A 21353-nucleotide genomic window follows, 5' to 3' on the forward strand; every position below is an offset into this window, starting at 1 on the left:
GCTTTTTAGTACATTTCTTTGACGTCCACTGCACGACTACGACGTGAAACCTCCTAATTTGACGTTTTATGGAAGACGGGGTCATACGACGACGAATTTTCCTTCATCTTTTTGAACCTGAATAAAATCCTTAAGAATTCAACTCCAGGAAAAGTCGCCTGCATTTGACATATTGAGCGGGTCCAACTAGACGCGATTAAGTTTGAAAGAACGCAAATTAATTTTTTTTTTACCAACGTTTTCACTGAAGTCGTCGTCGTCGTTGCTTAAGGTCCCTAATGGCACACTCTTGGGCCTTAGCTCCCACTTCTTTCCGCCTCCGGGCTCGCCTCTTCCCATAACTTATGTTAACCTAGGGGTGACTGGAAGTGGGGGCTCCACGCGAGAATTTTTAACTATAATTCGCTACTATAGGAACGAAAAGGGAAATGGAGCCGATACGTTTTCCGTTGTTTCTTGGATTGTTACTAAAAGAGCGCCGGTCAGCTGTTGGTCAACTTATTTCCCTGTCCCTTGTAAAAGTCCCGGCAGTCTTCGCGAAAGTTAACTCGATCCAGTTTCCTCTCGTTCCTAGAGTGGCGAATAAGACCAATGTTTTAAAAAAAGTCCATGAGGAGGCAAAGATGTAAACAACTTAGAAACATTTTGAATAAACTATAAAACAATAATTAGTTAATTCGGCTTTCTTTTAATATGACGAGTCATGCAGATCGAGAAGGCTCTTAACCAAATTGATAAGTGTACTTACAGTCCAAACAATATCGAGAGTCTCCGCTCCCTTGGGATTTCCACGGAAATTGTCTGGATATTTATCTGGAGCTGTTAAAAAAATACAATATTTTAAGTCACCTCCCTTCCAAGAATGTCTCAAATCGAACTCATTATCAAGAAATAACCCAAAAAGTTCTGCACGATGTTATGATTGAATGGTTCCAAGACAAGTCACAATTTTATATACCGAAACAATAGTTATATTTTTTTAAGTTAAAAAATATCAAAATCAATATAGCATTTACACTATAACACTCCTTTGCCCGGGGATAAATATCGCTGAAAGTTTGTTAAGAGGCATGTTTACACTGAACAGCCAAATATATACTTACGTCCAACACTTGTTCGACAAACTTCAGTCGTGGCTACACTTGCACGGCTGGGTCCAAAGCGGTTGACAGCTCTCATACGGAAACGAAGGGTCGCCCATCCGGTCAGATTAAAGGTAAAGGACGTCGCATTAGGGTTTGTGACATTTAAAATGACATAAAACACGTTGGGCTCATACGTAGATTCCTGCTCAATAATAAACCGTGTGATGGAAGCATTGTTTGCTGCTCCAGTGACCCAGGAAAGCGTTGTATTGCGGTTAACACAATCTGTTATGGCAAGATTTGTTGGCGGATAAGGAGCACCTATAAAAATCGGATTCAAACGAAAATGAAAAATCTTGGTTAGTGTCATAACAGTTTCTTTTTTCTACTACGGAAACTATGAAAATTATATAACATCCATGATGAACGAGGGCAGTATTGACTTTACAAAGTTCCATTAAAACAAAAATCTAACTTGTAACAAAAACATTGAACAACAAAACAACAAAAACACAAAAACTGTAAAGGTAAACTTTCCACACACTTCAATAGTTTTTACACTAGATCCTAATAGAATAAAAATAATGATGATGATCAGATGATGATCAGGAGAAGGAGGATGACGATGATGATAATGGACAGTTTACGCAAAAATTCCCCAAGCTTTCGGCGCAAAGATTTCTAGGATCATTTGGGTGCATAATATTAGCAATGATTGGATAATTATATGGTTCCTTTGAATACCACAAACCAATCTAAACTACCAAATAATCCCAGACATTACTTCGCTGAAAGCTGGAGACCTGTCGCCACTCTCTAAAGTACAAAAAGACACTGAAGGTAGAAGCGCCAATATACCGAAAGCTTTTCCGTTCTTCCTAAAGGCCCTCAGAGTAAAGGTATACACTAAAAGAGTACCTGAGATATCAATAGTAGCAGATGCTTGGTCTTCAGATCTTTTTCGATCAGGAGTATAGGCCACACAAGTATAATTACCAGCATCATCAACTGTAATGCTAGCAATTGTCAGAACATTAGGTCCTTCAAGCCACTCAATTTTGTTGTTGTACGTTATGACAGCATTATCCCTTTTCCAATAGTATCTCAACTCAAGAGACGGGTCATCTCAAATCAACGCGTGTTCCTTCGTCAACTTGTTTATTTTCTGGTCTCACGGTAATTATAGTTCTCTATGAAAGAAAAAATAATAAACACTTTATCAGTGGAGCCGAGAACAACAGAATCTCAATTTTTCCCTGGGCTCCGCCTCGGGAAACACTGAGATTCTCGGCAACAAAATTAACTGTTTCCCGAGGGACCAATGATTTGTTATATTGCTGAAAATTTCGAAGCTGGAATTCATTAAACCTCGCTGTGGCGGCGGTCGTCCGTCAACATTCGCGGGAAGCAGTGCACTCTTACCCTCTGACGTCATAGATTTGGCAATGTTGCCTGCTCAGAGATTGTGGCGGGAAACAGTTTCATTGTTAGATGTCATGTGACCTCGAAGTAACCAATGAAAACACGCGCTGCTGGGAAAAAATTTCCAGCTATATAGCAATCAGCAGTATTTACCAGATAAATATTTTTCGCGCGTTTTGATTGGCACCTGTAACTCCTTGGCTATTAGGAAGCTAAAGCAACGGCGGCGGCAACGAGAACGCCAAAAAAAAGGATCAAAAAAAAGATCAAAACAACTCAGCACGAGCAGCACACTTTTTGTCGTGACATTTCCATGTCTTACTGCCTGCCACAACAAGAAAGTTCCTAATCTCACGTTTTTATGGAGGACGTGAACTCTAAACAGCGGTTTCCTTTTCTCTTTTCTTGAAGACGAGGACGTCAAGGTCTCACCTCTGTCTCGCCACTGACAAAACACGACATAGCTTTGCTCAACCTAGTCCAATAACTGTTAAAAATTTGCAACCGGCGATATTCAAGCTGACTTCACCTGTTGATATTAATGTGCCAGCCAGAAGCGCATTGGTTCTTAGGAATAAGTCATTCGCACAGATCGAACATCGTGCCGGAGCGGGCGGTTGGCCGAGAGGCTTAGGCTTTTAATCCCAGTCCCCACTCCTGAATATTCACTTCCGTCTCAGTGGGTTCCAGTCCTCTTTGAAGTTTACTACTTATTCACTTCCGCAACGGCCCGAATGTACTGTTCACACTGCAGTAAAGTGTGGCACAAAACCTATCCGATATGTGACATGTGACGTTCCACTTTTAAGATCAGCGCAGCGCAGCTTCGTACCGTTACAGAAATCGTGACCCAATCACCGTTCTTACATGTATGTGTGAACAGAAACCCTATCGGTATCCGGTATTATTTTCGGGGCAGCGGAAAAGCTCCCCGGTACAGCGTATTCATAGCCCAAAGCTCCCTTATTTAAGGAGGTTAAAAACGGGTCGTTTCGATACAAGTTTATTCATTCGAGGTGTTAATAGTCCCACGTACTAGGAGTAAAGAACCGAAGATATTAACCCAAAATGTTTTTCTTGTTCCCTCGCAAACTATACTTGAAGTGAACAAAATTTTGGTGCAATTTCACTGCTTGAGTTTGTATCCGCGAAACGACTTGTATCGAAACGACTTTGTATCGAAACGATACATCATGATATTCTCACCAAGAACTGTAGCTTTTCCTGTTGCCTCATCGTTGCCCAAGAAGTTCTTTGCAAAACACTTGTAATCACCCTCGTCTCTATTCTTGTCAACGTTATCAATTATCAATGTACTGTATTCCCCATACTCTATTCTGTAGGGTGGTGATGACGTTAGTAGAGTGTTTCCTTTATACCATTCATAATCGTCTTTAGTTGGCCGTGGAGCTGCTTTCGGATTACACTTCAATCGCCCTTCAGTGCCTTTGAACAAGTAAAATGGACCAAATCCGGACTCCGCGAAAGATGGTTTTATGGCTGCAAAAAGAAAAATTCACGTGTGAGAAATTTTACCCTTGAGGAAAATACTAGCTGACTCAAAACGCGCAAAAGGCAGCGTTTATTACATAAATTTGTACGGTGATCTCAACCTTTTTTGTTTGCGGTTTGTTTGTTTGTTTTTCCTGCATCCAAGCAATGTTTAGTATTCCTCATCTTATACAAAAGTTGCAAAATAATGTTAAGTTTTCCCTATCTAACACGCCAGTATGAGAGTGGAAATTTTACTATTTATGCAATTTTCCAAGTGCTTACCTAGAACTTTGACATACGTGGAAGACACGATCATTCCATGTGGATTCTCCGCCACACATTGATAAACTCCAATTTCATCCGGGTACCTCACATTCTTAAAAACCAACTTGTTGCCATTTAATGTTACCTGTACACTGTGAAATACAACATTTTATTGAATAAACACCAATAAAATACCAAGTGAGTTTCGCGTGAAAACATGATATCTTCACGTGTAAAAATAACATGTAATAAATCGCGCCTTTCACAGCAAAAACTAATAAAGTGAATAAGGTTGGGTGTTTATGGCCGCTTGGAGATACGAAATTTCTCTTCTCGTGCTGAAAAATACTTCACTTGTTCGCTACGCTCACTTGCGAAATAATTCAACACTCGAAGAGAAATTTCGTATCTCCGCGCGGCCATGTAATATCCTCTATTTCCATGGTAAGTAACGTACTGAAACTGTACCTGCGACTAGCAATAAAATAGGGCCAAGGGAGGAGAGGTTTATGTGGAACACTGTCAGGTTTAGCCTGCGAAAACAGCCGTTTCTCATCGCTCTTCGCCGCGAGGAACGTTCCCCTTTAAGAACGTCTGCGACTTAGCAGGGCTCGAAATTAAAAAAAATGTCTGGTCGCAAATTTGCGACTAGTTACGAAAATTTGGTCGCAACTTTGAAAATGTTAGTCGCGAAATTAATTGAGGCCATTTAATCAAGAAATAAGTACGCTTTTAAATGATTAACGCTTTAATTTTCATTCTTTCAACAGCTTTCATGTCATTTCGAGACTTAATAGTACAGAACGTTTAGCATCTTGGACAACACCAGTTCATCTAAACGATCAAGTTGAACCTGCGTTAAGGCACACAAATTAGTGTCTGTTATTTTAGTCAAAGCGATAGATTTCCAAATCGTGAACAGATATTACAGCAGGAAACTGCAGTTCTTAAATGCCTCCAATCTCTGCAAAATAGCAATAACATTTGTACTGGGCGGACATCCGACATGGTTATAGGTTACGTTACGTAACTAAATTCCTTTAGTTTTACCTTTTGCAGGTTTTCCACCGATGACAAAACAAGTAACGAATTCTTTTAAATATTACGCTTTACATCTGAAGTATCAGGGGTGTTACTACAGTGATTATTCAAAGAACCCAGAAGACCTGAATCATTCAATACAACGATACGTGCTATGCGGACATTCCGCCATCTTTGTTTGCTGAACCTCGTTTTCATGTGTACGTAGATTCGCAACCCACTTGGAACCGATTTATTTTACATGTAAATCTTTTTTTTTTTAAACTAACCGTTACTGTCAAACGAAGAAACAATGAAGCCTTAAGCACTCATTTTTTACCAACGAAAGTTATTGACTCCAGTTTTTCTGCTTGTTTCTGTTCCTTCGATCTTGCTCAGTGACTAACGACTGTCAGCGGCAAACCAAAACGCAATATGAGCCTGCAGTGTACATGTTTACAGAACCCGCTGAAAATGGCGTGCTGTTGAAGGAATATCGTTGCGTGTATGCATTCCAGGTAAATTACGGTAAACCTTGAGATTGTAACAAAATTATAAGACGCTACTTCAGTGAACCTTTTTATTTCTAAAGTTATTTAAGCAAAAATTCAAGTGCTAGTCCTTTTATTTCGTATCAGTTAAGGCAAAACCTAGTCGCAAATTTGCGACTACTCTCGTTTTTCTAGTCGCAAATAAGAAAAATTAAGTCGCAATTTCGAGCCCTGCTTAGCGACAGAAATTCCATACTGATGACGTAAATCAATGTTTACATAATATATCCGGTAGTCATGGGGTTCCACAACCAAATTTGTTCAATTTTACGTTTCTCCTGGTCGATTTTACTAAAGTGTGGTGTTCATCTGCGAACGAGCTCCAGCAAAAATCAAATGCTTCTCAGGGTTTGAGCCAGGCCGCGCCATTGCGCCAATCCCGCACTGCAATTGTCCCTTTAAAAAACGGCCAAGGGGACAATTTTTCCCCTTCAAAATTTAGGGAAAAAACTCGAAAGGAAGCACACACGAAGAGATTTATTTCGGTACAGAAGTTGCAAGCTGAAACAGAAGGTGGAAAGTATATTTTATCGCACCTTTAAAGTTCATTCCAAAGTTACGTTTCAGTCACGCTCTACTGCTATTTTTGTCGGAAATCGAAGACAGGGCTTCTGATTTTTCGCGCGGTCGAGGAGCCGCGAAATTCACAAAAACACGAAAAATACCGCGAAATTCGGTAGAAATCTTATCAAATACATGTCTGTACAACATATTTGAAACTTATTTCAGCTATAGGGGCTATTTACTTGCCGTAAACTTGCAAATTTATCTTGGAACTTCGTCACTGAAACGTGCAAACAGATTATGTTGCGAAAAACTGGGCACTAGCCAGCATGTTAAAGGCTTTGCCATTGGTTCATTTCTGGAGCGTATTGTTGTTGAAAGAGCAAATGATGACCTCTTTTAGGAAAACGTTAAAAAGGCTGGTCTGATCAGCGCAAAACCGATCGATTTCTAGCGAAATTTGCCTTGAAAAATAACCACAAAATCGGCCGTTTTTTACCGATTGCTTTTCGGCGAAGTTTGCCCCGAAAATTCCCGCGAAATCGGCCGATTTTTCCGCGAATTTGTCCCTAAAAATCCCGCGAAATTTGACTTTTTCGTCCGAGACCTATCAGAAGCCCTGCTAAAAAGGAAGGGTGTACAAATTTCTGTCCCCCTAAAAATGAAAATGTCCCCCAAAATTTTAGCCAAGGGGACAAATTGTCCCCTAGTGATCAAATCCTAGCTCAAACCCTGAGCTTCTTCTAGAGAAGAATATGTTCCACCAATTTTGACTGTTTTGCGTTTACATTTGACCTTCGTGGCCTTTTGTATTGCCTTCGGTCTTTTGCCTGTCATTCGTAAACAATTTTACGTCATCAGTAAGGAATTTCTGTCGCTGAGTCGCAGACGTTATTCCTCGCGAAAGTAGCCTGCGAAAACATCCGTTTCTCCCCGCTCTTCGCCGCTGGGGCGAAGAGCGGGGAGAAACGGATGTTTTCGCAGGCTATCGCGAAACGTCCTCAGCGGCGAAAAGCGAAGAGAAACGGCTGTTTTCGCAGGCTATGTCTAGTTTAAATTGATTTTTCTGATGAGTGCTGTACAGTACCGCAAATGATCCCCAACCGCAAATGATCCCCAACCGCAAATGACCCCGAGACCGCAAATGATCCCCAAAATGGACCGCAAATGATCCTCGACCGCAAGTGATCCCCAAAGTCGACCGCAAATGATCCCGTAAGAAAAATAGGAATGACTTGGACTCAAGTTGGCGGATCATCGTGTCGATTTTATTATTATTACCAAAACGTCAGATTAAAAGCTAAATTTTACTTCTCAAATAAATCTATGAATAAAAACTAAATGAAAAAAAAAAAATCATTTAAGTGTAAAAACGAAGTCGGTAGGCAACACACGACTTTTACCTCATGCTAAAATGCTGCTTGTTCCAATGAATTTTTTCCGGATCTGGCGGGTAGATTATACCTCGGAGCAAAACGTTTTGACTGAGCAAATGTAATTTTTGCCGCTTATTTCATACTGAGAGGTCATGACACACATTTTCTGTGGTTATTGTTGTTTCTGGTCAGCGTGATTTGCCCTTTGATGCAAGAGCATTTCCTTTGACCTCTTTTGAAATGCAGTGCCCTTCATTGCCGCTAATTAAGGGTTTTAGGTTGTTTATTTTTTTCCAAAGTGCCTCCTGGATCCGAATAATTATAAGCGGTTTTCTTTCTCGTCCGTGAATATGACAGTTTTCTACGATGTTTTGTCACGCGGTAACTACCGCTTACCTCGCTTTTGCGTTTCTCATTACCAGGTTTAGATTCCTGGTAACTGTCTCCAGCAAAGGCAAAACAAATGAATATACATAAAAGCGTCAATATAACTATTCGCAACATGTTCATGAGTTGTAAGAAAGTTGCTATTTGGAAATAAACAGAAACCTGTGGACATTGATAAGTTTGGGGGCATTTTGACTTGTGTTTGTGTTAAATCATGTCTTGTTTCGTAACGGTCACCTAAGTTACGAACAAATGTCTTCCTGATTATCACGTAAAATTAACACTTCAGAGAAAAATCAAAATCGAATATTCTGAAAATTAATTAATTTCACACTTTCAAAAAGATCAGTAAAGTCAATAAAGCTCTTGTTATGTAGAGGGTGCCCGGCTTTGTATTCCTCAGCTTCTAGGCGTTAAAATAATAGAGTCTTTTCTGCGTAACGTCCTGCCTGTCTTAAATTCTTCAGCGACGAAACATTCTTGAAAGAAAATTGAAGCAATTGAGGTAAGGTAAGCGGTAGTTATCGCGTGACAAAACATCGTAGGAAACCGTCACATTCACGGACGAAAAAGAAAACCGCCTATAATTATTCGGATCCGGGATTTTAGCATGAGGTAAAAGTCCTCTTTTGCCTACCGACTTCGTTTTTACACTTGAATGATTTTTTTTTTTCATTTAGTTTTTATTCATAGATTTATTTGAGAAGCAAAATTTAGCTTTTAATCTGTCGTTTTGTAATAACAATAAAATCGACACAATGATCCGCCAACTCTTGAGTCCAAGTCATTCCTATTTTTCTTTCGGGATCATTTGCGGTCGACTTTGGGGATCACTTGCGGTCGAGGATCATTTGCGGTCCATTTTGGGGATCATTTGCGGTCTCGGGATCAGTTGCGGTTGGGGATCATTTGCGGTACTGTACAGTGCAAATCTGCTTGTCATCACGCCTCCAGGGACTTTTTAGCTTCTTTCTTGGGATTGCTACCAACTTGAACAACAAAAACAACAACACACGTAAACTCTTTCCCAATTGACCGTTGACCTCTAAATAATTTGCTTTCACCTTACACTTCATATTTTCTTCAGCTTTTCGGTGCAGGAAACAATATTTTTTATTCACGCCTTTATACAATGTATTATTATTCTACCTCTTTATATTCAAGTTATGAACGTCACACAGATAACTTCCAAATGCAACCTAGACTGAATTATAACTTTCCAGTGCAAAACGTTTAGCTCATCTACGATGTGTAGAGTATTAAATTACATGATATTCTTATGCATTCAAATGATTCTTGAGAGCACTAAATTTTTCCCTGACTCTTCAAATGAAATCTAGAAAAAATCAAAAGTTTGCACTTATAACAATGTGTGAGAATAAAAAACAAGGTGTGGCCTTTACATTTACCAATTCACAAAGCGTGTACTAGGAGAAACAATTGTTACAAAACTTACGTTGATGTTGTGAGTTGTTTCCCATTCTTGTACCACTTAAAAGATGGCGAAGGGTCTGCAAATACATCGCATGTCAAGCTGCTATTGCCATTAACATCAATTTCAAGTTGTTGCGGAGGAGACGCTAAAAACCTTGGAGCAACTGCAAAGAGAATTAATAAAATAATCAGTTGTATTGTACAGTAGAACCCCGGTAACTCGAACTCTGAAGGGACACGAAAAACAGTTCGAGTTAGCGGGGGTTTGAGTTATCGGGGTCGATTGAATCTTCAATTTGCCATGTTTAAAGCAGAAAAAAAACTACAACAAAATGCATCTTTAAAGAACAGCCACAGAAATCACACAAACAGGGTATTCTACCAAAAAAGAATCTTCAAATCGATGGATCGTTCTTTGCGTACGATGAATTATTTTGTGTCTTTGGGGATTTTTATGCGTCAGGGACGCAGGACGCAAAGGTAACAAAATCACTGCTGTTAAGGTACCAATTTCGACATTCCTACAGTGTATTACTAAGATCAGTGACAGTCTGTACAGATACCCATCCACCCCAGGAAAGGGCTGCCACACCACTGGGGTCTATGTCCCTTACTCTTTTGGAACAGTGGTGTGGGTTCTGGTTTTACGTCACACGAAAGGAAGAACCAGATAAGTGAAAGTGCTTTGTGAAGGAACATACCGTTTTTCATCCAAAGGCAGCACTTTCTTCTCAGTTATTTAAAGACCCTGAGTGTTGGTCCAGCCGGGGGTTTCAACCCATGACCTACCACTTGGCAGACCAGCAAGTGAGTCTCCCAACTAAGCTAACCAGGCGGTGATTTAGTGTGACAGTAAGATTGAAGTGCAAAGGTGGCTGAACACAGTTTTGGCAGTTTGTGTGTATACAGTGTATGATATGTCATTTGCCAAATCATGGCAAGAGAAAGGGTGCAGCTCACAAGCTGAAACTTGGAAATTGGAAAATATAGTGATGAAAGATTTTGATTGACAGATAAAATGTGACATTTGTGGAGTTGCCATGGCAACATGAACGATTGAATACAACCTTAAAATTTCACTTTTTCACAGTTTACATAAAATTCGCTCATTAGATTTTCCTATAAACTTGCACACAGCTTATTATAATTAATCATTACCATTTGAAACTTATTTGACCAAATTATAACAGACAGGTGTTTAGATGATCAATAATATAATTGTACTGTAATTATTAAATGTGTTACAAAATATTATTTGTCTGTTCAACTTCCATTTTAAAGTTCTCATTATTTAAAATATGATAAAAGTAAAAATTCTGCCAAATATCACAAAATTTAAACGAGTAGATTTTGAGAAATCGTCTTCTGTGTACCATTGCCTTTTTTGCTGCCATGTTTGTTTCTCTAATTTAAAACACACGCCGTCGCGCGAGTTACTGCTGACCGCCGTTAAAACTGAGTTCAGCCACCTTAATTTGATCATTAAAGGGATCAGTGCATGGGATTGAGACAGCCTTAAGGCCACTTACCCTCAACATTCAGCTTTATTTCATGGACCAAGGGGTTTCCACCACTTTGAGAATTCTCAGCCTCACAACAGTAATTGGTCTCATGCATTTTCTTTTTAACGGATATAATGTTAAGCAGTCTTCCTTGGAAAGCAGTAGCAATCTCAAAACTATCTTGTCCATGTACAAGGTTTTGCCAGTTTCCACTTTTGTCCTGCATTTTCCAAGTTATCGTTGGCACAGGTCTGTAAGTAACAAGATAACGGGCAACGGCTTTGAACTATCAGATGTCAACTGCATTTAGTTTTATCAATCACTACATTGCAAGGATTCCTGGGGTGCAACGTTTTAGTGCGTTATAGTCAGGTGTGTGTTCAAGGACTTTCAAGGACTATCAAGGTGTACGCAAACCCCTACAGTCATGTTCCCTGTTAATGTAAGGGCTTTCTTCGGATCCCCAGGGACAAGCAAACTCTCCGTAATAACTAATGAGGCATCCGTATTAAGTGGGTGTCTGTATAGCGCGGTTTGACTGTACTATTATTCTTTTTTTTTCTAATTTAAAAGCAAGACAAAATTTATCAATTCTGGTAACAAATTGTGAGTTCTCTCATGCAATAATGTTCTTAACAGCTACAATGTAGCCGTTTAAACAGTACGGAGCAATATAAGAGAGTCAGCTTTACAGCTTGCCATTTAACAAGCATGTACAGTACTAGCTAGCCCCAGAGTCAATTTAACATTAGCGACCCAAAACTTTTGATGAGCAGGATCAATAATTAATTAACCTTACATTTTTATTGATTATATTTACACCATTACATGTAAGACAGTTAGTGTAATAATTTCACTATGCCAGACCAGCTTGCAAGTAACTCTTGCTCCACATGAATATATCAGGAATTTAAAACACTTGTCTTAAAATACTTCTGTGATTTGAATTCCTGCAGAATACTTCACTTGCCTGTCTGCCAAGCGTAAAGAACAGAATCCACTAGCCCGATCACAAAATGTACTTGTTTCCGGGCTATTGGACAATTGCCTTTCTTTGCACAGAGAACAGCCAATCACAAAGCAAATCAATGCATCAGAAACTGGTAGACAGGACATTTGAAATGGATAGAATGTGCCATGAACCGTTTAATAGCTGAGGTAAATGTTTGTATGTAGTTTAAGGTGAACAACTTACCAGATATCCAGTTTTAATGAATGGGTGTAAGAAGCAGTTGGCTGTTAGGGACGCTTTTGCATTGACAGCCTACAGTTCTAAATCCCAAAAAGTTGGATGCCTAAATTTTCTGAAAACAAACCCATCCAATGCTACTGCCATTGATATTGGTTTAAATGAACAGAATTCATTCTGAAAATTGTCCATCCTAACTATTTATTTATCTATGTAGAATGTATGTATATAAATTATTTCCTTATCTTATTACTATTTACTTTGCTCAATTTGTAAAATGTACCCATGCAGGCACTCACCTTCCAACTTCAAGGCAATACAAAGTTTTATTTCTTCCCTCCACAGCTGTTTCTATGGCAGCAGGTATAAGCTTCCATGCAGGTGCTCTTTGTGTCCCTGGATCTGTTTGACCTAAGACAAAATACACAATACTCTGTAAAATAATTATTTACCCTTGCTTTATGCTATAGCCTACTAGTAACAATACATCTTGTTTAACATCTCCCCTCCCTTTTTTATTACGACTTGTTCAGTAAAAAAATGGCAGAATTATAATAACATAAACAACCTGCATCTTTCCAAGTTGGCCTCAAAAGATTCCCACGAACAATTCCTCCGGCAACAAAAGCCTTATTTTAAAATAAATTAAGAAACATTATGAGAACCTCTGTCAATTCTTAGTTTTTACATGATGTCACCAAAATTCAAAATGCGATTGTGATGAGTGTTTAATTCCATGAGGTATTAAATACAGCAGCTCAACACCTTCATTTACACAAATTTTCAGTTTTAAAGGGTTCTTTGTTTTGTGATAGAGGATGCTTGAATTTCCAAGCTTTTGAGTGACATGGCACTTACACCATGTAGGAAGATGGCTACCGGGAAAGCTCTCATGCGCTGTAAGCTAAAAACATATAAATTAATTTTTTTGAGATTTTTTCCACCTAAATATTCCTTGTCTCAAAATAAGTATGACTTTTTCATGTGTTTGAGTTTCTCAAGCAATGAATTGATGCTTTTGTAGAACACCATACTAATTTTTGTCCCCCTCAAAGGGGCATACATGTACAAACAGGGTTCTGCTGGCAGCAGGTGAAATTTGCTGGCTATTTCACTTGAACTTGGAAATTACCCCCCCCCCCCCCCCCCCCCAACCCCCACCAAAAAAACACTCCAATTTTTGCTCCGGAATGCTGGAAATGCACTCTAAGAGGCCCAGATTTCAAATTTTTTCCAGGAGGCATGCCTCTAGACGGATCCTTCCTAGGAACTCACGCTTTCAATTCAATGCATGCAAGTCGCAGAGAACATTTTTTCCAGTTCTCCGCCTACTCCAAAGCTTTTGCCACCTTTTTAAAATCTTATTGAAAACCCTGTACAAAGCTTTAAAATTTGGACAAAACATTTTTCTGAGTGCATCCCATATGAAATATTGTATAAACCTGATTCTTGGCGAGGCTTTATTCATACATGTATTCATCTTCTTTCATCTCCAAGATTCTGGACGTTCTTTTGATTTTAATTTTTGATGGCATGAAAGTGAAAACAGAGAATAGCATAATCAAATTACTATATGGACACCAGGTCAAAAGGACACTCCCCAAATGTTACATGTAATATAAATACATGTATTTAATGGGATGGAAGTTCCTATTTCAATCACTGAGATTTCCTTCTGTGTTAAAAGAAAACACAGAATTTACCTGCATTTCTCTTCTTTAACTTTAAAATACCAGAACTTTCAAATCTGTTTGCTCCAGTTATAAAACATCTGATTCCTTGGCTGTCATACTCTGCAAAATCGTCAAGGTCTTGCTGGGTAACATACATGATTAATAGTTGCCCTGTCTGTGATATGGCTCGTCGATCATTTCTTTTGAACTGTATGTCCACAGTATTGATTTTCCCCTGCCATGAGTAGCTAACACCATAACTGGGAGAGTGCTGTGGACAATCATAACTAAACTCTTCCCCAAGATCTACAAGCACCTCCTGTTCATTTTGATTGGTGAATGACCCTACAACTGTACAGCCCCCCCCCCCCCCCCCCCACTGTACAAGGAAACAAGAAAAATATTATAAACTAGTAATGACCGAAGGTTACGGAGTGTGGGAGACAACAATCGAAGGTCAAAACACTTTTGCTCCAGTACTGTGCTTTGCGTACGTTTCACATGACAGATGGTCAAAACACGTGTGATCAGATTTCAAGTGTAAAGGTCCAAATGCATGATCAAATTATGTTCTGTGCATTCCAGTCATTCTTAGTGGAAATCCAAACGAATGCTGGTTACATACATGTAACTCACACATAATAACAAGCTGGAGATTATGATTGCGGGCTCCTCTTGTCACCCCCCTGAATTAGTCAGGGTTGCACTTACATGTAGTAGAATTAAGCACATTTGTGATTGAACCCTGGATTTCACAGGTTCAGAGCACCTGGCTCCTTTCAGGTTTTCTTAGCGCACAGCCATGAGCTTTTGACTCTTGCAATGTGGAAGACTTCGCTTAGGGTTATAATAAAGCTAGGACTCTTAATTTTTTACTTGCCTTCTGCAGGGCTAAAAAAAGTAAAAATCCGGTAGTCCGCCAGCAAAAAGAGATATTCTTGCTGGGCAAGTAACTTTTAAAGCTGACTTAACTGAAGGTTTCAGCTAAGTCATCCTCTAACAAAATCATAATTACACTTTAGACAAACAGGAAATGGCCTTGCACAAGCCAAATGTGAGGGCTCCTTACCCAAAGGACAAGCTGGAATTCATTTTTTTTTTCAAGCTCTGCATTAAAAGCACAGCCTTGGGCTTTATTGTTTTTTTTTTGTTTAGATCTGTTCAACTGCTTATACCAATGATACTGAAGTGACTCCTTACCTGTAACAGCAACCTGTATCTTCCTGCTGAATGTCTCGATTCCAGTAACAGTGTCCTTGACAAAACACTGGTAATTTCCACTCTGTGCACTCTCAAGGTAATTTCTGTTTAAGGTTCCATCGGCACCAACAGTGAACTTACCACCCGTCGTAATTGCTGTGCCATTGTGCTTCCAGGTCCATTGCAAGTTACTCCCAACAGCATCACATCGTAATTTCAAGGCATTTGGTCTACTAAACTTAACATCCTCGGGAGCAAGTAAATCCTTGGTTGGAAAGTTAACAATTCTTGGCGGGTCTACCACCTGTTGACCTGCAATTTAGACAACAAGAATGCAGTTGTCTGTGACTTTTAAGCCCATTTGTAGGCCCAGCAACATGTACGCATAAGGAGGCTTGTGTGACCAAGGGATTAACAGACCTTGAACTCTTGATGATCTGGAGGTCCGGGTTTCAAGCCTTGCCTATTGAGTTGTTTCCTTAGACAAGGAACTTAAATACTCCTTTTTTGTCTCTCTTCACCCAGGTGTACAAGTATAAACTGGTACCGGCGAGAATTTTTGCTGAGGCTAACCCTACGATGGACTAGCATCCTGTCCAGAAGGGAGTAGCAATACTCCTAGGCATACTTCATGCTAAGGAAAGCAGGATAAGCTCTGGGAATTAGGGCCTTTGGCTCGCGTGCGCCTTTACCTTTACCTTACCAGTAAACAAAAAAGTCATGACTTGCATAATTACCATTTGTCAGTGTCATGAGACTGGTGACTGAAAGAATGAAAATAATCCCCCACATTGTGAAGAGTCTATATAACCTGCAACAAATGAGAACAACACATCTTTATATACATTGCACGGTGGTCTGCTGACAATCGATTTATAATGGTAATTGAAATGAGTCGACTGCAATTTGGTCTGAAATCATACGCGCAATTCTTAAAATCGAACGAGCGCGCAGCGCAAGTTCGATTTGATATCACAAATATGATTTCAGACCAAAACTGCACAACACAAAGTTTAATTACCACTTCACTACATCCACTGTGAAATCGCAGAATCCAATCAGCACCAAGACTTCATAGATCAAGCAGCTGGTTTGTTGAAAAGCAGAAACAAAGAGGCTTTCACAATATCCATTTTGTATTCAAAACAGAAATGATGTGAGATAGGGCAAAAATGGTGTGATTTAGTCAGAACAGAAATGATGCAATTTAGAACATAAATGATGATTAGACCAGACATGATTTAGAGCAAAAAAAGTGTGATTTGTCAATAAATCACACCTCTGAGAGCCAATCAGATTGCAGGAATCACCAGTGGTTTCAAAATGGATATAATTTAATCAATTATTGATCAAACTTCTTAAGCAGTGCGATGATTAGCTTGTATGATGGTAAATAAGTAATGGTAACAGGACTGAGTGGAGTCCAATTCAGTCTGTAATCATACGAGTGATTAACAAAATCGGACGACCGCATAGCGGGAGTCCAACTTGTTTAATCACGAGTATGATTGCAGACCGAATTTGACGACACGAAGTTCTGTTATCAATTAATCATAACTTTAACAAAATTTGTGATATATTAGGCTCTTTTTTTAAGCAAAACACAAGAAATTCCAAGATTTTTTTCTAGCAGTGAAAAAAAAGGTATTTAAGCGTGCGCGTGATGGCACGTACTGTCCAATTACTTACAATGTAGGCATGACGTGTACTGTCCTATTTAACTGTCCTATTAAGGCTGAATTCAGGGCAGTTGATAGCCAATCAGATTTAAGAATTTTGTTATAGTTATGATTAATAGAATAATAATAATGTAATTAAACCTGTGGTTACAAAGGACGACCCTTAATTCATGAGGTACATTTAGAGTGGAAGAAGTATGATTAAAAAAAAACTAGAATTCCATTTGTGCTGTCAGGCTAAATTCTTGTACTTATTGTCTGTAAAGACATTCTCATTGGAGTCAAAAACGAATCCGTATGCAGGCAAGTTGAGTGCTAATAAATTATCATGACGGTACACGCAATGAATCGCTCATCAAATTCGAAAGAAGTACTGGTTTACATGGATGTAAATAACTCATTATAAAAACGAAGTGTTACCAGTTCATGTATTAAATACATGTATCTTGATGCAGAACAGATTCGACAATTTAACGGTAAAGGTTGTTTTTAAAGACATTCTCACTAAAGACAAAAACGAATTGAGTGCTAATACATTATCATGACGTTGCACGCCATGAATCGGTCATCAAATTCGAAAGACGGATGTAAGTAACTCATTATGAAAACGAAGTATTACCAGTTCATGCATTAAGAGCAGTTGTCTGTAAGATTCGAGCTATATTAAAAAGGCGCTGCCACACTATCTCACCGAATTGGCTAAAAATTGGCATGTAGACTTGATTTGAGGTCTTTAATAAGGAATGGGTAACTTTAGGTTCTAATTCCTCCTACTTCGGAAATTATCGACATGGCCGGTTTTTGGGTGCCTCGGACCGGCGCCATATTGGTTAATAGAAGCTGCTTTTGCGCCTTCGACTACAACCCTGTCTTCAAAGCTAATCTTCCTTTGCCAATACAGATTGAAAGAACAATCCCTCTTTATTGTATTTTTAGAAACTACTTGATAACGTTTTCGCAACGATCGATTAAACTTTTGGTGGGTATACTTTTTGAATTTTTTACACCCGCAAAATTAACAGAATTTTAAAGGCGTATATCTCTTTTGCCACATCGCATTGAAGCTTGCCAATCTGCCTGAATACTCACTGTTTGTAGTTAAATCGAGTTCATTAATAAAAAAAATTGGGCAAATTTAACGGAGCAGAAACAAAAGTAATGAATGGAAGACTGTTCTAGCGACTTTGTCAATAATCTCTACACCGAATACTCGCCAGGTGTTGCCAAAATTACAATCGATAATAGAGTTTCTGTCATGAAATCTGAGTGATCTGTGTAATAAAATTAGCCTCTGTAATATAATCGATAACTCTGCTGCGAAAAACAGTATAAAAAAAGGCAGATTGTATAAGGAAAAGGAAAATGAATTTGTTATGTTTATGCTATGACCCGTAAACAAAATTCAACCATCACAGTCGAACTGGAATTTTCCTGATTTTCCTCCAGTTCCTTTACCGAAACCAGAGCTTTTAAAATTAACCATAGTAATGAAAATTGAGATGTTTTACCTTACTCGACGACAAAGTTGCCAGTTTCCACCTTGATCGAAAAAAAGTAATATTTTCCCACGCATATCGCGGGTCGTCACGTTCCTTGCCTGGCGTTACAACTCACGTGAAACCGTCTGGTTTCAAACAACTGAACTGAAGAATCCGTGAAAATCTTAGCCAGGCAGTAAATAATGGAAGTTGATATAAGTTATCATTATTAGTGAGCGAGGATCGAGCGATGATAGTTCCAGCTACATGTGTTTACAGCGTTTGAAGATTTACTCAAAACTCATGAGACATGGGCCCTTGAAATAAACATCATTACTTCCGGTTTTAAAAATTGGGAGTTGGCAAAGTAATGAATAGACTCATTCTACCTTGTACACCGTTAACAACGGTTCCGTGTACAATTTTCAGGTATTTTGTATCAATCACGAAGCCCGTTTTGAGGAGATTCTTGATAAACAGAAAAATTGGTTTGGAAGGGGTTAAGAAGAATGAGGGATGAGCCCGGGACAGCAAAAACCACAGTCACCCCACCGAAGGGCTTTAAAACTGTGCGCAAATGCCTCACCCTAGGGACAATTCCAGATTTTTGTTTCCTTGAAAAAGCTTAAAATCGCTAGACAATGCATGGACAACTCCTGACAGTCCTAATTCAAAATAAAGTAAACAGCAAAGAAAATTCAGTTAGAGACCAGAGTGTTTATCCGATATCGCGAACAATAAGGAGTGATTGAAGATGTGTCCGCAGTTTAAGGTAAAATCATTTACCATGCTCACGGACCTTTCGACAACATAAGTGTACCGATTGACGTAATATCAGTGGTAAAAAACGAACGCTTTTTACTGTAGGACGATGACGTCATCATACAAAAGGCGTCTTCACTCTGGTATCCAGAATTTCAAACAGTCAAAACCTAGTAATTTTCTCTGCTTGTCAAATGAAAAACGCCTCTGAGGGCAAGTAGTGGTAATGTGCTTGTTAGTAAGACGTCCAACATAAGGAGACATTCATAATCAACTCGGTTAATGCATTGATAAAAGGAAACTTTCTCCTTTACCCTTAGGGACAGAGTTCAAAGGCGCAAAAGTTTTTAGTTCAGCTCTAGCATGTGTTGTCTAGCGATTTGCCTTGAGCTTCTCTAAATTTTCCAGATCAAACAAGCTGTGCCCATCGTACATAATCTTGTCTGGGCTCCCCTTGAAAAATTGCAATTCATCAGATGCCTTCAAGTTCATCCTCCGCCGCGACAACTTTGTGATCTATTTTAATGGGTGGTTTTCTGGAACTATCCTATGGCTTGTCCTTTCTGGTCGTCACTATATTAGCGAACATGTTAGCTCATGTTTCAATTTCTCTCCAGCAAAAGTCTCTATCAGGAGCGTAGCCAGGACATTCCAGGTGTGCGGAAAAGTTCCAAAACTTACCCTAACATCTTACTCAGTTCTCTCGCAACGTTTCCCCACTACATTTGCTAATTCTGTTAACTAGGTGAGGTTGTGCGTGGATGAAATGGCACTTGCAATCGGTGAGAAAATTAGGTTAGACACTTTACCCTCAAGGACGACTCTCACGTTTTGCTGACACTTTCTACCTTAGAAGAGATAAGTGAAGCTTTGCCTTCCCCACTCCGTGTAAAAAAATGTCGTTCGGCTGTTCAAACTACTTTTAGAAGACAACAAACTTCCCAACTTTAATTTTTAATAAAGGTATAAGGGTAGGAATCCAAATTGTTTTGGAGTATTTCACTGATTTTAACACGATGATTGTAAAGTAGTGTCTAGTGAGTACGGGGGCTAATGACCCATCGTAAAAATCTGAAATTGAAAACAAAAATCTTGTATAACCGAGTAGTACACAATTTTAGTTATTTTATTGAGTTGTGAAAAATCACAAATTTGTTTCTTCTTGAATGTGTTATACTCTCATCCATTCAGTCTTTCCGATATGCCCGTCGGATAGCGGAAGTTAACGTAAATGATCGATTACCTGAAAAGAAGCTACCATCCTAACTTTCCACCTTCGGGTCTTTTCCCTAGCCATAATTTTTTTCCCTCAAGGAATTTTTCTCTGTTTTACATAATAATTGGTCTTGCATTCAGCTTATTGATTTTGAGAGCCTAGTCCTATGCCGTATTCTGATGCGATCTACTTTATGTAGCTTTCCCCCCATCTAACAGCTCCTTACTGAACAAAAACGGCTTTAATTGAGTCTATTCAAAGAACTAGCCAATATTTTTGCAGGGGTAAGCACAATGTTCCTAATTCCCCCTAGTCCCCTTCTTAGACGCTTTCATGTGCATCAGGTGTTAAATTTTCTTTTCATAAGCTCCAATGCTCATAATCGCGCATTCTGATGTCATTTATGCTTAAAAAATTAAAAATTAGTTTATCGAAGAAAGAGTGAATTAAAGGTGTCATGAGGCGTTTGTGATTTCATGAACTATTTGACGCGGTCCTTTTCTTACGGCTTATGTCCGTTGGTGAAATCGCTACTTGGGTTTTCTTGGATTGAAAAGGGCGGGCTCTTTCTAAACGTGGCGTTGTTTATGGGACCTTAGTATTCAGAACAGAATCAGTCGATGGCAAACAACGAAAAGGCTTTTATGTGGTAAGTTACAGTGATGAACCTTGCCTCGAGATGGTCATATTTTTGTACATACCTTCATGCAATTCAGTGTTGGTCTGAAAATTTTTTGTTATGGATGGGGGAAGGGTGGGGGGGGGGGGGGGAGAGATCAGAACATGTACCTCGTGTTGTTTACGAGACATTAAAGTAATGAAAACTGTTAAACAGTCTTCTACAAATCAAAATAGTTGCAAATGCTTACGGGAGGCCCTAACTATATGATGATAAGAAGGGCTATATTTGGAAAGGTGCATGGTCGTGGAGTTAAGGAGATTTGACTAATCAACCAATTTCCGGCTAAACATAAGGGCGTGACCAGTGGCCCCAAAATTGTGTTCGCTCGCCCCGGGCTGGCTCGACTTTTGGGATACGGTTATGGGGTTATAAACAATGAGTTCATCATCTATATAGCCTACTCGCCCCACGTGACTGCATTTCGCTTTTCAGAGA

The 21353-nt window shown here is 39.2% G+C and overlaps 1 pseudogene; it reads right to left on the reverse strand.

Moving 5' to 3' along the window:
- LOC140923370 (fibronectin type III domain-containing protein-like) overlaps nucleotides 1-21353 on the reverse strand; it is a 40941-nt pseudogene that overhangs the window by 12681 nt on the left and 6907 nt on the right.

This window comes from Porites lutea, chromosome 13 (assembly GCF_958299795.1).
Source record: "Porites lutea chromosome 13, jaPorLute2.1, whole genome shotgun sequence".
Classification (NCBI taxonomy): Eukaryota; Metazoa; Cnidaria; class Anthozoa; order Scleractinia; family Poritidae; genus Porites; species Porites lutea.